Source organism: Oncorhynchus nerka, linkage group LG9a (genome assembly GCF_034236695.1).
Source record: "Oncorhynchus nerka isolate Pitt River linkage group LG9a, Oner_Uvic_2.0, whole genome shotgun sequence".
Taxonomy (NCBI): domain Eukaryota; kingdom Metazoa; phylum Chordata; class Actinopteri; order Salmoniformes; family Salmonidae; genus Oncorhynchus; species Oncorhynchus nerka.
In genome coordinates, this window is record NC_088404.1 from 2,544,041 (window position 1) to 2,560,817 (window position 16,777).

At 40.2% G+C, this 16,777-nt stretch overlaps 1 protein-coding gene across 2 annotated transcripts in view; it reads right to left on the bottom strand.

The window, feature by feature from the left end:
* The window catches only part of saxo4 (stabilizer of axonemal microtubules 4), a 93,763-nt gene that overhangs the window by 24,915 nt on the left and 52,071 nt on the right, over positions 1-16,777 (bottom strand). The window lies entirely within an intron of this gene.

Genomic DNA, 16,777 nt, shown 5'->3' on the forward strand with positions numbered 1-16,777 from the left:
CAGGATATTACACCTCCTCCACTAGGTCAGGATATTACACCTCCTCCACTAGGTCAGGATATTACACCTCCTCCATGTATATCTCACTAGGTCAGGATATTACACCTCCTCCACTAGGTCAGGGTATTACACCTCCTCCACTAGGTCAGGATATTAAACCTCCTCCATGTATATCTCACTAGGTCAGGATATTAAACCTCCTCCATGTATATCACTAGGTCAGGATATTACCACCTCCACTAGGTCAGGATATTACACCTCTCCACTAGGTCAGGATATTACACCTCCTCCATGGTCAGGATATTAAACCTCCTCCACTAGGTCAGGGTATTAAACCTCCTCCATGTATATCTCACTAGGTCAGGATATTAAACCTCCATGTATATCTCACTAGGTCAGGATATTAAACCTCCTCCATGTATATCTCACTAGGTCAGGATATTAAACCTCCATGTATATCTCACTAGGTCAGGATATTAAACCTCCTCCATGTATATCTCACTAGGTCAGGATATTAAACCTCCTCCATGTATATCTCACTAGGTCAGGATATTAAACCTCCATGTATATCTCACTAGGTCAGGATATTAAACCTCCTCCATGTATATCTCACTAGGTCAGGATATTAAACCTCCTCCATGTATATCTCACTAGGTCAGGATATTAAACCTCCTCCATGTATATCTCACTAGGTCAGGATATTAAACCTCCATGTATATCTCACTAGGTCAGGATATTAAACCTCCTCCATGTATATCTCACTAGGTCAGGATATTAAACCTCCTCCATGTATATCTCACTAGGTCAGGATATTAAACCTCCTCCATGTATATCTCACTAGGTCAGGATATTAAACCTCCATGTATATCTCACTAGGTCAGGATATTAAACCTCCTCCATGTATATCTCACTAGGTCAGGATATTAAACCTCCTCCATGTATATCTCACTAGGTCAGGATATTAAACCTCCTCCATGTATATCTCACTAGGTCAGGATATTAAACCTCCTCCATGTATATCTCACTAGGTCAGGATATTAAACCTCCTCCATGTATATCTCACTAGGTCAGGATATTAAACCTCCATGTATATCTCACTAGGTCAGGATATTAAACCTCCCATGTATATCTCACTAGGTCAGGATATTAAACCTCCTCCATGTATATATCACTAGGTCAGGATATTAAACCTCCCCATGTATATCTCACTAGGTCAGGATATTAAACCTCCATGTATATCTCACTAGGTCAGGATATTAAACCTCCTCCATGTATATCTCACTAGGTCAGGATATTAAACCTCCTCCATGTATATCTCACTAGGTCAGGATATTAAACCTCCTCCATGTATATCTCACTAGGTCAGGATATTAAACCTCCTCCATGTATATCTCACTAGGTCAGGATATTAAACCTCCTCCATGTATATCTCACTAGGTCAGGATATTAAACCTCCATGTATATCTCACTAGGTCAGGATATTAAACCTCCTCCATGTATATCTCACTAGGTCAGGATATTAAACCTCCTCCATGTATATCTCACTAGGTCAGGATATTAAACCTCCTCCATGTATATCTCACTAGGTCAGGATATTAAACCTCCTCCATGTATATCTCACTAGGTCAGGATATTAAACCTCCTCCATGTATATATCTCACTAGGTCAGGATATTAAACCTCCTGTATATCCACTAGGTCAGGATATTAAACCTCCTGTATATCTCACTAGGTCAGGATATTAAACCTCCTCCATGTATATCTCACTAGGTCAGGATATTAAACCTCCTCCACTAGGTCAGGATATTAAACCTCCTCCATGTATATCTCACTAGGTCAGGATATTAAACCTCCTCCATCAGGATATTATCCTCCACTAGGTCAGGATATTAAACCTCCACTAGGTCAGGATATTACACCTCCTCCACTAGGTCAGGATATTAAACCTCTCACTAGGTCAGGATATTAAACCTCCTCCACTAGGTCAGGATATTAAACCTCCTCCACTAGGTCAGGATATTAAACCTCCTCCACTAGGTCAGGATATTAAACCTCCATGTCAGGATATCTCCTCCACTAGGTCAGGATATTAAACCTCCTCCATGTATATCTCACTAGGTCAGGATATTAAACCTCCCATGTATATCTCACTAGGTCAGGATATTACACCTCCTCCATGTATATCTCACTAGGTCAGGATATTACACCTCCTCCACTAGGTCAGGATATTACACCTCCTCCACTAGGTCAGGATATTAAACCTCCATGTATATCTCACTAGGTCAGGGTATTAAACCTCCTCCATGTATATCTCACTAGGTCAGGGTATTAAACCTCCTCCATGTATATCTCACTAGGTCAGGATATTAAACCTCCATGTATATCTCACTAGGTCAGGATATTAAACCTCCTCCATGTATATCTCACTAGGTCAGGATATTAAACCTCCTCCATGTATATCTCACTAGGTCAGGATATTAAACCTCCTCCATGTATATCTCACTAGGTCAGGATATTAAACCTCCTCCATGTATATCTCACTAGGTCAGGATATTAAACCTCCTCCACTAGGTCAGGATATTAAACCTCCTCCACTAGGTCAGGATATTTAACCTCCTCCATGTATATCTCACTAGGTCAGGATATTAAACCTCCTCCATGTATATCTCACTAGGTCAGGATATTAAACCTCCTCCATGTATATCTCACTAGGTCAGGATATTAAACCTCCTCCACTAGGTCAGGATATTAAACCTCCTCCTAGGTCAGGATCTCCACTAGGTCAGGGTATTAAACCTCCACTAGGTGTATATCTCCACTAGGTCAGGATATTAAACCTCCTCCATGTATATCTCACTAGGTCAGGATATTAAACCTCCATGTATATCTCACTAGGTCAGGATATTAAACCTCCTCCATGTATATCTCACTAGGTCAGGATATTAAACCTCCTCCATGTATATCTCACTAGGTCAGGATATTAAACCTCCATGTATATCTCACTAGGTCAGGATATTAAACCTCCTCCATGTATATCTCACTAGGTCAGGATATTAAACCTCCTCCATGTATATCTCACTAGGTCAGGATATTAAACCTCCTCCATGTATATCTCACTAGGTCAGGATATTAAACCTCCTCCATGTATATCTCACTAGGTCAGGATATTAAACCTCCTCCATGTATATCTCACTAGGTCAGGATATTAAACCTCCTCCATGTATATCTCACTAGGTCAGGATATTAAACCTCCTCCATGTATATCTCACTAGGTCAGGATATTAAACCTCCTCCATGTATATCTCACTAGGTCAGGATATTAAACCTCCTCCATGTATATCTCACTAGGTCAGGATATTAAACCTCCTCCATGTATATCTCACTAGGTCAGGATATTAAACCTCCTCCATGTATATCTCACTAGGTCAGGATATTAAACCTCCTCCATGTATATCTCACTAGGTCAGGATATTAAACCTCCTCCATGTATATCTCACTAGGTCAGGATATTAAACCTCCTCCATGTATATCTCACTAGGTCAGGATATTAAACCTCCTCCATGTATATCTCACTAGGTCAGGATATTAAACCTCCATGTATATCTCACTAGGTCAGGATATTAAACCTCCTCCATGTATATCTCACTAGGTCAGGATATTAAACCTCCATGTATATCTCACTAGGTCAGGATATTAAACCTCCATGTATATCTCACTAGGTCAGGATATTAAACCTCCTCCATGTATATCTCACTAGGTCAGGATATTAAACCTCCTCCATGTATATCTCACTAGGTCAGGATATTAAACCTCCCATGTATATCTCACTAGGTCAGGATATTAAACCTCCATGTATATCTCACTAGGTCAGGGTATTAAACCTCCTCCATGTATATCTCACTAGGTCAGGATATTAAACCTCCATGTATATCTCACTAGGTCAGGATATTAAACCTCCATGTATATCTCACTAGGTCAGGATATTAAACCTCCTCCATGTATATCTCACTAGGTCAGGATATTAAACCTCCTCCATGTATATCTCACTAGGTCAGGATATTAAACCTCCTCCATGTATATCTCACTAGGTCAGGATATTAAACCCCTCCATGTATATCTCACTAGGTCAGGATATTAAACCTCCTCCATGTATATCTCACTAGGTCAGGATATTAAACCTCCTCCATGTATATCTCACTAGGTCAGGATATTAAACCTCCTGTATATCTCACTAGGTCAGGATATTAAACCTCCTCCATGTATATCTCACTAGGTCAGGATATTAAACCTCCTCCATGTATATCTCACTAGGTCAGGATATTAAACCTCCTCCACTAGGTCAGGATATTAAACCTCCTCCACTAGGTCAGGATATTAAACCTCCTCCATGTATATCTCACTAGGTCAGGATATTACACCTCCTCCACTAGGTCAGGGTATTACACCTCCTCCACTAGGTCAGGATATTAACCTCCTCCATGTATATCTCACTAGGTCAGGATATTAACCTCCTCCACTAGGTCAGGATATTAAACCTCCACTAGGTCAGGATATTAAACCTCCTCCACTAGGTCAGGATATTACACCTCCTCCTAGGTCTAGGATATTACACCTCCACTAGGTCAGGATATTAAACCTCCCATCCACTAGGTCAGGATATTACACCTCCACTAGGTCAGGATATTAAACCTCCTCCACTAGGTCAGGATATTACACCTCTCCACTAGGTCAGGATATTACACCTCCTCCACTAGGTCAGGATATTACACCACCTCCACTAGGTCAGGATATTAAACCTCCTCCACTCACTAGGTCAGGATATTAAACCTCCATGTATATCTCACTAGGTCAGGATATTAAACCTCCTCCATGTATATCTCACTAGGTCAGGATATTAACCTCCTCCATGTATATCTCACTAGGTCAGGATATTAAACCTCCTCCATGTATATCTCACTAGGTCAGGATATTAAACCTCCTCCATGTATATCTCACTAGGTCAGGATATTAAACCTCCTCCATGTATATCTACTAGGTCAGGATATTAAACCTCCTCCACTAGGTCAGGATATTAAACCTCCATGTATATCTCACTAGGTCAGGATATTAAACCTCCATGTATATCTCACTAGGTCAGGATATTAAACCTCCTCCATGTATATCTCACTAGGTCAGGATATTAAACCTCCTCCATGTATATCTAGGTCAGGATATTAAACCTCCTGTATATCTCACTAGGTCAGGATATTAAACCTCCTCCATGTATATCTCACTAGGTCAGGATATTAAACCTCCTCCATGTATATCTCACTAGGTCAGGATATTAAACCTCCATGTATATCTCACTAGGTCAGGATATTAAACCTCCTCCATGTATATCTCACTAGGTCAGGATATTAAACCCTCCATCTCACTAGGTCAGGATATTACACTCCTCCACTACTACTAGGTCAGGATATTAAACCTCCACTCCATGTATATCTCACTAGGTCAGGATATTAAACCTCCTCCACTAGGTCAGGATATCTCCTCACTAGGTCAGGATATTAAACCTCCATGTATATCTCACTAGGTCAGGATATTAAACCTCCTCCATGTATATCTCACTAGGTCAGGATATTAAACCTCCTCCATGTATATCTCACTAGGTCAGGATATTAAACCTCCTCCATGTATATCTCACTAGGTCAGGATATTAAACCTCCTCCATGTATATCTCACTAGGTCAGGATATTAAACCTCCTCCATGTATATCTCACTAGGTCAGGATATTAAACCTCCTCCATGTATATCTCACTAGGTCAGGATATTAAACCTCCTCCACTAGTCAGGATATCTCCATGTATATCTCACTAGGTCAGGATATTAAACCTCCTCCATGGTCAGGATATTAAACCTCCTCCACTAGGTCAGGATATTAAACCTCCTGTATATCTCACTAGGTCAGGTATTAAACCTCCTCCACTGTATATTACACTCCTCCACTAGGTCAGGATATTAAACCTCCTCCATGTATATCTCACTAGGTCAGGATATTAAACCCTCCTGTATATCTCACTAGGTCAGGATATTAAACCTCCTCCATGTATATCTCACTAGGTCAGGATATTAAACCTCCTCACTAGGTCAGGATATTAAACCTCCTCCATGTATATCTCACTAGGTCAGGATATTAAACCACCTCCATGTATATCTCCTCCACTAGGTCAGGATATTAAACCTCCTCCATGTATATCTCACTAGGTCAGGATATTAAACCTCCTCCATGTATATCTCACTAGGTCAGGATATTAAACCTCCTCCATGTATATCTCACTAGGTCAGGATATTAAACCTCCTCCATGTATATCTCACTAGGTCAGGATATTAAACCTCCTCCATGTATATCTAGGTCAGGATATTAAACCTCCTCCATGTATATCTCTAGGTCAGGATATTAAACCTCCTCCACTAGGTCAGGATATTAAACCTCCTCCATGTATATAGGTCAGGATATTAAACCTCCTCCATGTATATCTCACTAGGTCAGGATATTAAACCTCCTCCACTCCATGGATATTATCCTGTATATCCACTAGGTCAGGATATTAAACCTCCTCCATGTATATCTCACTAGGTCAGGATATTAAACCTCCTCCATGTATATCTCACTAGGTCAGGATATTAAACCTCCTCCATGTATATCTCACTAGGTCAGGATATTAAACCTCCTCCATGTATATCTCACTAGGTCAGGATATTAAACCTCCTCCACTAGGTCAGGATATTAAACCTCTCCACTAGGTCAGGATATTAAACCTCCTCCATGTATATCTCCACTAGGTCAGGATATTAAACCTCCTCCACTCAGGTCAGGATATTAAACCTCCTCCATGTATATCTCACTAGGTCAGGATATTAAACCTCCTCCATGTATATCCTCCACTAGGTCAGGATATTAAACCTCCTCCATGTATATCTCACTAGGTCAGGATATTAAACCTCCTCCATGTATATCTCACTAGGTCAGGATATTAAACCTCCTCCATGTATATCTCACTAGGTCAGGATATTAAACCTCCTCCATGTATATCTCACTAGGTCAGGATATTAAACCTCCTCCATGTATATCTCACTAGGTCAGGATATTAAACCTCCTCCATGTATATCTCACTAGGTCAGGATATTAAACCTCCTCCATGTATATCTCACTAGGTCAGGATATTAAACCCATGTATATCTCACTCCATGTATATCTCACTAGGTCAGGATATTAAACCTCCATGTATATCTCACTAGGTCAGGATATTAAACCTCCTCCATGTATATCTCACTAGGTCAGGATATTAAACCTCCTCCATGTATATCTCACTAGGTCAGGATATTAAACCTCCTCCATGTATATCTCACTAGGTCAGGATATTAAACCTCCTCCATGGTCAGGATATTAAACCTCCTATCTCACTAGGTCAGGATATTAAACCTCCTCCATGTATATCTCACTAGGTCAGGATATTAAACCTCCTCCATGTATATCTCACTAGGTCAGGATATTAAACCTCCATGTATATCTCACTAGGTCAGGATATTAAACCTCCTCCATGTATATCTCACTAGGTCAGGATATTAAACCTCCATGTATATCTCACTAGGTCAGGATATTAAACCTCCATGTATATCTCACTAGGTCAGGATATTAAACCTCCATGTATATCTCACTAGGTCAGGATATTAAACCTCCTCCATGTATATCTCACTAGGTCAGGATATTAAACCTCCTCCATGTATATCTCACTAGGTCAGGATATTAAACCTCCATGTATATCTCACTAGGTCAGGATATTAAACCTCCTCCATGTATATCTCACTAGGTCAGGATATTAAACCTCCTCCATGTATATCTCACTAGGTCAGGATATTAAACCTCCTCCATGTATATCTCACTAGGTCAGGATATTAAACCTCCTCCATGTATATCTCACTAGGTCAGGATATTAAACCTCCTCCATGTATATCTCACTAGGTCAGGATATTAAACCTCCTCCATGTATATCTCACTAGGTCAGGATATTAAACCTCCTCCATGTATATCTCACTAGGTCAGGATATTAAACCTCCTCCATGTATATCTCACTAGGTCAGGATATTAAACCTCCTCCATGTATATCTCACTAGGTCAGGATATTAAACCTCTCCATGTATATCTCACTAGGTCAGGATATTAAACCTCCTCCATGTATATCTCACTAGGTCAGGATATTAAACCTCCTCCATGTATATCTCACTAGGTCAGGATATTAAACCTCCTCCATGTATATCTCACTAGGTCAGGATATTAAACCTCCTCCATGTATATCTCACTAGGTCAGGATATTAAACCTCCTCCATGTATATCTCACTAGGTCAGGGTATTAAACCTCCTCCATGTATATCTCACTAGGTCAGGATATTAAACCTCCTCCATGTATATCTCACTAGGTCAGGATATTAAACCTCCTCCATGTATATCTCACTAGGTCAGGATATTAAACCTCCATGTATATCTCACTAGGTCAGGATATTAAACCTCCTCCATGTATATCTCACTAGGTCAGGATATTAAACCTCCATGTATATCTCACTAGGTCAGGATATTAAACCTCCATGTATATCTCACTAGGTCAGGATATTAAACCTCTCCATGTATATCTCACTAGGTCAGGATATTAAACCTCCTCCATGTATATCTCACTAGGTCAGGATATTAAACCTCCTCCATGTATATCTCACTAGGTCAGGATATTAAACCTCCTCCATGTATATCTCACTAGGTCAGGATATTAAACCTCCTCCATGTATATCTCACTAGGTCAGGATATTAAACCTCCTCCATGTATATCTCACTAGGTCAGGATATTAAACCTCCTCCATGTATATCTCACTAGGTCAGGATATTAAACCTCCTCCATGTATATCTCACTAGGTCAGGATATTAAACCTCCTCCATGTATATCTCACTAGGTCAGGATATTAAACCTCCTCCATGTATATCTCACTAGGTCAGGATATTAAACCTCCTCCATGTATATCTCACTAGGTCAGGATATTAAACCTCCTCCATGTATATCTCACTAGGTCAGGATATTAAACCTCCATGTATATCTCACTAGGTCAGGATATTAAACCTCCTCCATGTATATCTCACTAGGTCAGGATATTAAACCTCCTCCATGTATATCTCACTAGGTCAGGATATTAAACCTCCTCCATGTATATCTCACTAGGTCAGGATATTAAACCTCCTCCATGTATATCTCACTAGGTCAGGATATTAAACCTCCTCCATGTATATCTCACTAGGTCAGGATATTAAACCTCCTCCATGTATATCTCACTAGGTCAGGATATTAAACCTCCTCCATGTATATCTCACTAGGTCAGGATATTAAACCTCCTCCATGTATATCTCACTAGGTCAGGATATTAAACCTCCTCCATGTATATCTCACTAGGTCAGGATATTAAACCTCCTCCATGTATATCTCACTAGGTCAGGATATTAAACCTCCTCCATGTATATCTCACTAGGTCAGGATATTAAACCTCCTCCATGTATATCTCACTAGGTCAGGATATTAAACCTCCTCCATGTATATCTCACTAGGTCAGGATATTAAACCTCCTCCATGTATATCTCACTAGGTCAGGATATTAAACCTCCTCCATGTATATCTCACTAGGTCAGGATATTAAACCTCCTCCATGTATATCTCACTAGGTCAGGATATTAAACCTCCATGTATATCTCACTAGGTCAGGATATTAAACCTCCTCCATGTATATCTCACTAGGTCAGGATATTAAACCTCCTCCATGTATATCTCACTAGGTCAGGATATTAAACCTCCTCCATGTATATCTCACTAGGTCAGGATATTAAACCTCCTCCATGTATATCTCACTAGGTCAGGATATTAAACCTCCATGTATATCTCACTAGGTCAGGATATTAAACCTCCTCCATGTATATCTCACTAGGTCAGGATATTAAACCTCCTCCATGTATATCTCACTAGGTCAGGATATTAAACCTCCATGTATATCTCACTAGGTCAGGATATTAAACCTCCTCCATGTATATCTCACTAGGTCAGGATATTAAACCTCCATGTATATCTCACTAGGTCAGGATATTAAACCTCCTCCATGTATATCTCACTAGGTCAGGATATTAAACCTCCTCCATGTATATCTCACTAGGTCAGGATATTAAACCTCCTCCATGTCAGGTATTAAACCTCCATGTATATCTCACTAGGTCAGGATATTAAACCTCCTCCATGTATATCTCACTAGGTCAGGATATTAAACCTCCTCCATGTATATCTCACTAGGTCAGGATATTAAACCTCCTCCATGTATATCTACTAGGTCAGGATATTAAACCTCCATCTCACTAGGTCAGGATATTAAACCTCCTCCATCAGGATATTATCTCACTAGGTCAGGATATTAAACCTCCATGTATATCCATGTATATCTCACTAGGTCAGGATATTAAACCTCCTCCATGTATATCTAGGTCAGGATATTAAACCTCCATCCATCACTAGGTCAGGATATTAAACCTCCTCCATGTATATCTCACTAGGTCAGGATATTAAACCTCCTCCATGTATATCTCACTAGGTCAGGATATTAAACCTCCTCCATGTATATCTCACTAGGTCAGGATATTAAACCTCCCATGTATATCTCACTAGGTCAGGATATTAAACCTCCTCCATGTATATCTCACTAGGTCAGGATATTAAACCTCCTCCATATATCTCACTAGGTCAGGATATCTCCTCCACTAGGTCAGGATATTAAACCTCCTCCATGTATATCTCACTAGGTCAGGATATTAAACCTCCTCCTCATGTCATATCTCACTAGGTCAGGATATTAAACCTCCATGTATATCTCACTAGGTCAGGATATTAAACCTCCTCCATGTATATCTCACTAGGTCAGGATATTAAACCTCCTCCATGTATATCTCACTAGGTCAGGTATTAAACCTCCATGTATATCTCACTAGGTCAGGATATTAAACCTCCTCCATGTATATCTCACTAGGTCAGGATATTAAAACCTCCATGTATATCTCACTAGGTCAGGATATTAAACCTCCTCCACTAGGTCAGGATATTAAACCTCCTCCATGTATATCTCACTAGGTCAGGATATTAAACCTCCTCCATGTATATCTCACTAGGTCAGGATATTAAACCTCCTCCATGTATATCTCACTAGGTCAGGATATTAAACCTCCTCCATGTATATCTCACTAGGTCAGGATATTAAACCTCCATGTATATCTCACTAGGTCAGGATATTAAACCTCCTCCATGTATATCTCACTAGGTCAGGATATTAAACCTCCTCCATGGTCATATCTCCTCCATGTATATCTCACTAGGTCAGGATATTAAACCTCCTCTCACTAGGTCAGGATATTAAACCTCCATGTATATCTCACTAGGTCAGGATATTAAACCTCCTCCACTAGGTCATATCTCCTGTATATCTCACTAGGTCAGGATATTAAACCTCCTCCATGTATATCTCACTAGGTCAGGATATTAAACCTCCTCCACTAGGTCAGGATATTATCTCACTAGGTCAGGATATTAAACCTCCATGTATATCTCCTCCACTAGGTCAGGATATTAAACCTCCTCCATGTATATCTCACTAGGTCAGGATATTAAAACCTCCTCCATGTATATCTCACTAGGTCAGGATATTAAACCTCTCATGTATATCTCACTAGGTCAGGATATTAAACCTCCTCCATGTATATCTCACTAGGTCAGGATATTAAACCTCCCATGTATATCCTAGGTCAGGATATTAAACCTCCATGTATATCTCACTAGGTCAGGATATTAAACCTCCTCCATGTCATATCTCCATCTCACTAGGTCAGGATATTAAACCTCCATGTATATCTCACTAGGTCAGGATATTAAACCTCCTCCATGTATATCTCACTAGGTCAGGATATTAAACCTCCATGTATATTAAACCTCCATGTATATCAGGTCAGGATATTAAACCTCCTCCACTAGGTCATATTAAACCTCACTAGGTCAGGATATTAAACCTCCATGTATATCTCACTAGGTCAGGATATTAAACCTCCTCCATGTATATCTCACTAGGTCAGGATATTAAACCTCCCATGTATATCCACTAGGTCAGGATATTAAACCTCCTCCACTAGGTCAGGATATTAAACCTCCTCCATGTATATCTCACTAGGTCAGGATATTAAACCTCCTCCATGTATATCTCACTAGGTCAGGATATTAAACCTCCTCCATCCACTAGGTCAGGATATTAAACCTCTCCATGTATATCTCACTAGGTCAGGATATTAAACCTCCTCCATGTATATCTCACTAGGTCAGGATATTAAACCTCCTGTATATCTCACTAGGTCAGGATATTAAACCTCCCATGTATATCTCACTAGGTCAGGATATTAAACCTCCTCCATGTATATCTCACTAGGTCAGGATATTAAACCTCCTCCATGTATATCTCACTAGGTCAGGATATTAAACCTCCTCCATGTATATCTCACTAGGTCAGGATATTAAACCTCCTCCATGTATATCTCACTAGGTCAGGATATTAAACCTCCATGTATATCTCACTAGGTCAGGATATTAAACCTCCATGTATATCTCACTAGGTCAGGATATTAAACCTCCTCCATGTATATCTCACTAGGTCAGGATATTAAACCTCCATGTATATCTCACTAGGTCAGGATATTAAACCTCCTCCATGTATATCTCACTAGGTCAGGATATTAAACCTCCTCCATGTATATCTCACTAGGTCAGGATATTAAACCTCCATGTATATCTCACTAGGTCAGGATATTAAACCTCCTCCATGTATATCTCACTAGGTCAGGATATTAAACCTCCTCCATGTATATCTCACTAGGTCAGGATATTAAACCTCCTCCATGTATATCTCACTAGGTCAGGATATTAAACCTCCTCCATGTATATCTCACTAGGTCAGGATATTAAACCTCCTCCATGTATATCTCACTAGGTCAGGATATTAAACCTCCATGTATATCTCACTAGGTCAGGATATTAAACCTCCTCCATGTATATCTCACTAGGTCAGGATATTAAACCTCCTCCATGTATATCTCACTAGGTCAGGATATTAAACCTCCTCCATGTATATCTCACTAGGTCAGGATATTAAACCTCCATGTATATCTCACTAGGTCAGGATATTAAACCTCCTCCATGTATATCTCACTAGGTCAGGATATTAAACCTCCCATGTATATCTCACTAGGTCAGGATATTAAACCTCCTCCATGTATATCTCACTAGGTCAGGATATTAAACCTCCTCCATGTATATCTCACTAGGTCAGGATATTAAACCTCCTCCATGTATATCTCACTAGGTCAGGATATTAAACCTCCTCCATGTATATCTCACTAGGTCAGGATATTAAACCTCCTCCATGTATATCTCACTAGGTCAGGATATTAAACCTCCTCCATGTATATCTCACTAGGTCAGGATATTAAACCTCCTCCATGTATATCTCACTAGGTCAGGATATTAAACCTCCTCCATGTATATCTCACTAGGTCAGGATATTAAACCTCCTCCATGTATATCTCACTAGGTCAGGATATTAAACCTCCTCCATGTATATCTCACTAGGTCAGGATATTAAACCTCCTCCATGGTCATATTAAACTCATGTATATCTAGGTCAGGATATTAAACCTCCTCCATGTATATCTCACTAGGTCAGGGTATTAAACCTCCTCAATGTATATCTCACTAGGTCAGGATATTAAACCTCCTCCATGTATATCTCACTAGGTCAGGATATTAAACCTCCTCCATGTATATCTCACTAGGTCAGGGTATTAAACCTCCCATGTATATCTCACTAGGTCAGGATATTAAACCTCCTCCATGTATATCTCACTAGGTCAGGATATTAAACCTCCTCCATGTATATCTCACTAGGTCAGGATATTAAACCTCTCCATGTATATCTCACTAGGTCAGGATATTAAACCTCCTCCATGTATATCTCACTAGGTCAGGATATTAAACCTCCTCCATGTATATCTCACTAGGTCAGGATATTAAACCTCCTCCATGTATATCTCACTAGGTCAGGATATTAAACCTCCATGTATATCTCACTAGGTCAGGATATTAAACCTCCTCCATGTATATCTCACTAGGTCAGGATATTAAACCTCCTCCATGTATATCTCACTAGGTCAGGATATTAAACCTCCTCCATGTATATCTCACTAGGTCAGGATATTAAACCTCCTCCATGTATATCTCACTAGGTCAGGATATTAAACCTCCTCCATGTATATCTCACTAGGTCAGGATATTAAACCTCCATGTATATCTCACTAGGTCAGGATATTAAACCTCCTCCATGTATATCTCACTAGGTCAGGATATTAAACCTCCATGTATATCTCACTAGGTCAGGATATTAAACCTCCTCCATGTATATCTCACTAGGTCAGGATATTAAACCTCCATGTATATCTCACTAGGTCAGGATATTAAACCTCCTCCATGTATATCTCACTAGGTCAGGATATTAAACCTCCTCCATGTATATCTCACTAGGTCAGGGGATTAAACCTCCTCCATGTATATCTCACTAGGTCAGGATATTAAACCTCCTCCATGTATATCTCACTAGGTCAGGATATTAAACCTCCATGTATATCTCACTAGGTCAGGATATTAAACCTCCTCCATGTATATCTCACTAGGTCAGGATATTAAACCTCCTCCATGTATTTCTCCTAGGTCAGGATATTAAACCTCCTCCATGTATATCTCACTAGGTCAGGATATTAAACCTCCTCCATGTATATCTCACTAGGTCAGGGTATTAAACCTCCTCCATGTATATCTCACTAGGTCAGGGTATTAAACCTCCTCCATGTATATAACTCCTCTATGAACACGCACAGTATGTAGCCGACATGTTATTACTCCTCTATGAACACTCACAGTATGTAGCCAACATCACAGTATGTAGCCGACATCACAGTATGTAGCCGACATCACAGTATGTAGCCGACATCACAGTATGTAGCCAACATCACAGTATGTAGCCGACATGTTATTACTCCTCTATGAACACTCACAGTATGTAGCCAACATGTTATAACTCCTCTATGAACACTCACAGTATGTAGCCAACATCACAGTATGTAGCCGACATCACAGTATGTAGCCAACATCACAGTATGTAGCCGACATCACAGTATGTAGCCAACATCACAGTATGTAGCCGACATCACAGTATGTAGCCGACATCACAGTATGTAGCCGACATCACAGTATGTAGCCAACATCACAGTATGTAGCCAACATCACAGTATGTAGCCGACATGTTATTACTCCTCTATGAACACTCACAGTATGTAGCCAACATGTTATAACTCCTCTATGAACACTCACAGTATGTAGCCAACATCACAGTATGTAGCCGACATCACAGTATGTAGCCAACATCACAGTATGTAGCCGACATCACAGTATGTAGCCAACATCACAGTATGTAGCCGACATCACAGTATGTAGCCAACATCACAGTATGTAGCCGACATCACAGTATGTAGCCGACATCACAGTATGTAGCCAACGTCACAGTATGTAGCCAACGTCACAGTATGTAGCCGACATGTTATAACTCCTCTATGAACACTCACAGTATGTAGCCAACATGTTATAACTCCTCTATGAACACTCACAGTATGTAGCCGACATCACAGTATGTAGCCAACATGTTATAACTCCTCTATGAACACTCACAGTATGTAGCCGACATCACAGTATGTAGCCAACATGTTATAACTCCTCTATGAACACTCACAGTATGTAGCCAACATGTTATTACTCCTCTATGAACACTCACAGTATGTAGCCGACATGTTATAACTCCTCTATGAACACTCACAGTATGTAGCCAACATCACAGTATGTAGCCGACATCACAGTATGTAGCCGACATCACAGTATGTAGCCGACATCACAGTATGTAGCCAACATCACAGTATGTAGCCGACATGTTATTACTCCTCTATGAACACTCACAGTATGTAGCCAACATGTTATAACTCCTCTATGAACACTCACAGTATGTAGCCAACATCACAGTATGTAGCCGACATCACAGTATGTAGCCAACATCACAGTATGTAGCCGACATCACAGTATGTAGCCGACATCACAGTATGTAGCCGATCACAGTATGTAGCCGACATCACAGTATGTAGCCGACATCACAGTATGTAGCCGACATCACAGTATGTAGCCAACATCACAGTATGTAGCCAACATCACAGTATGTAGCCGACATGTTATTACTCCTCTATGAACACTCACAGTATGTAGCCAACATGTTATAACTCCTCTATGAACACTCACAGTATGTAGCCAACATCACAGTATGTAGCCGACATCACAGTATGTAGCCGACATCACAGTATGTAGCCAACATCACAGTATGTAGCCGACATCACAGTATGTAGCCAACATCACAGTATGTAGCCGACATCACAGTATGTAGCCGACATCACAGTATGTAGCCGACATCACAGTATGTAGCCAACGTCACAGTATGTAGCCAACGTCACAGTATGTAGCCGACATGTTATAACTCCTCTATGAACACTCACAGTATTTAGCCAACATGTTATAACTCCTCTATGAACACTCACAGTATGT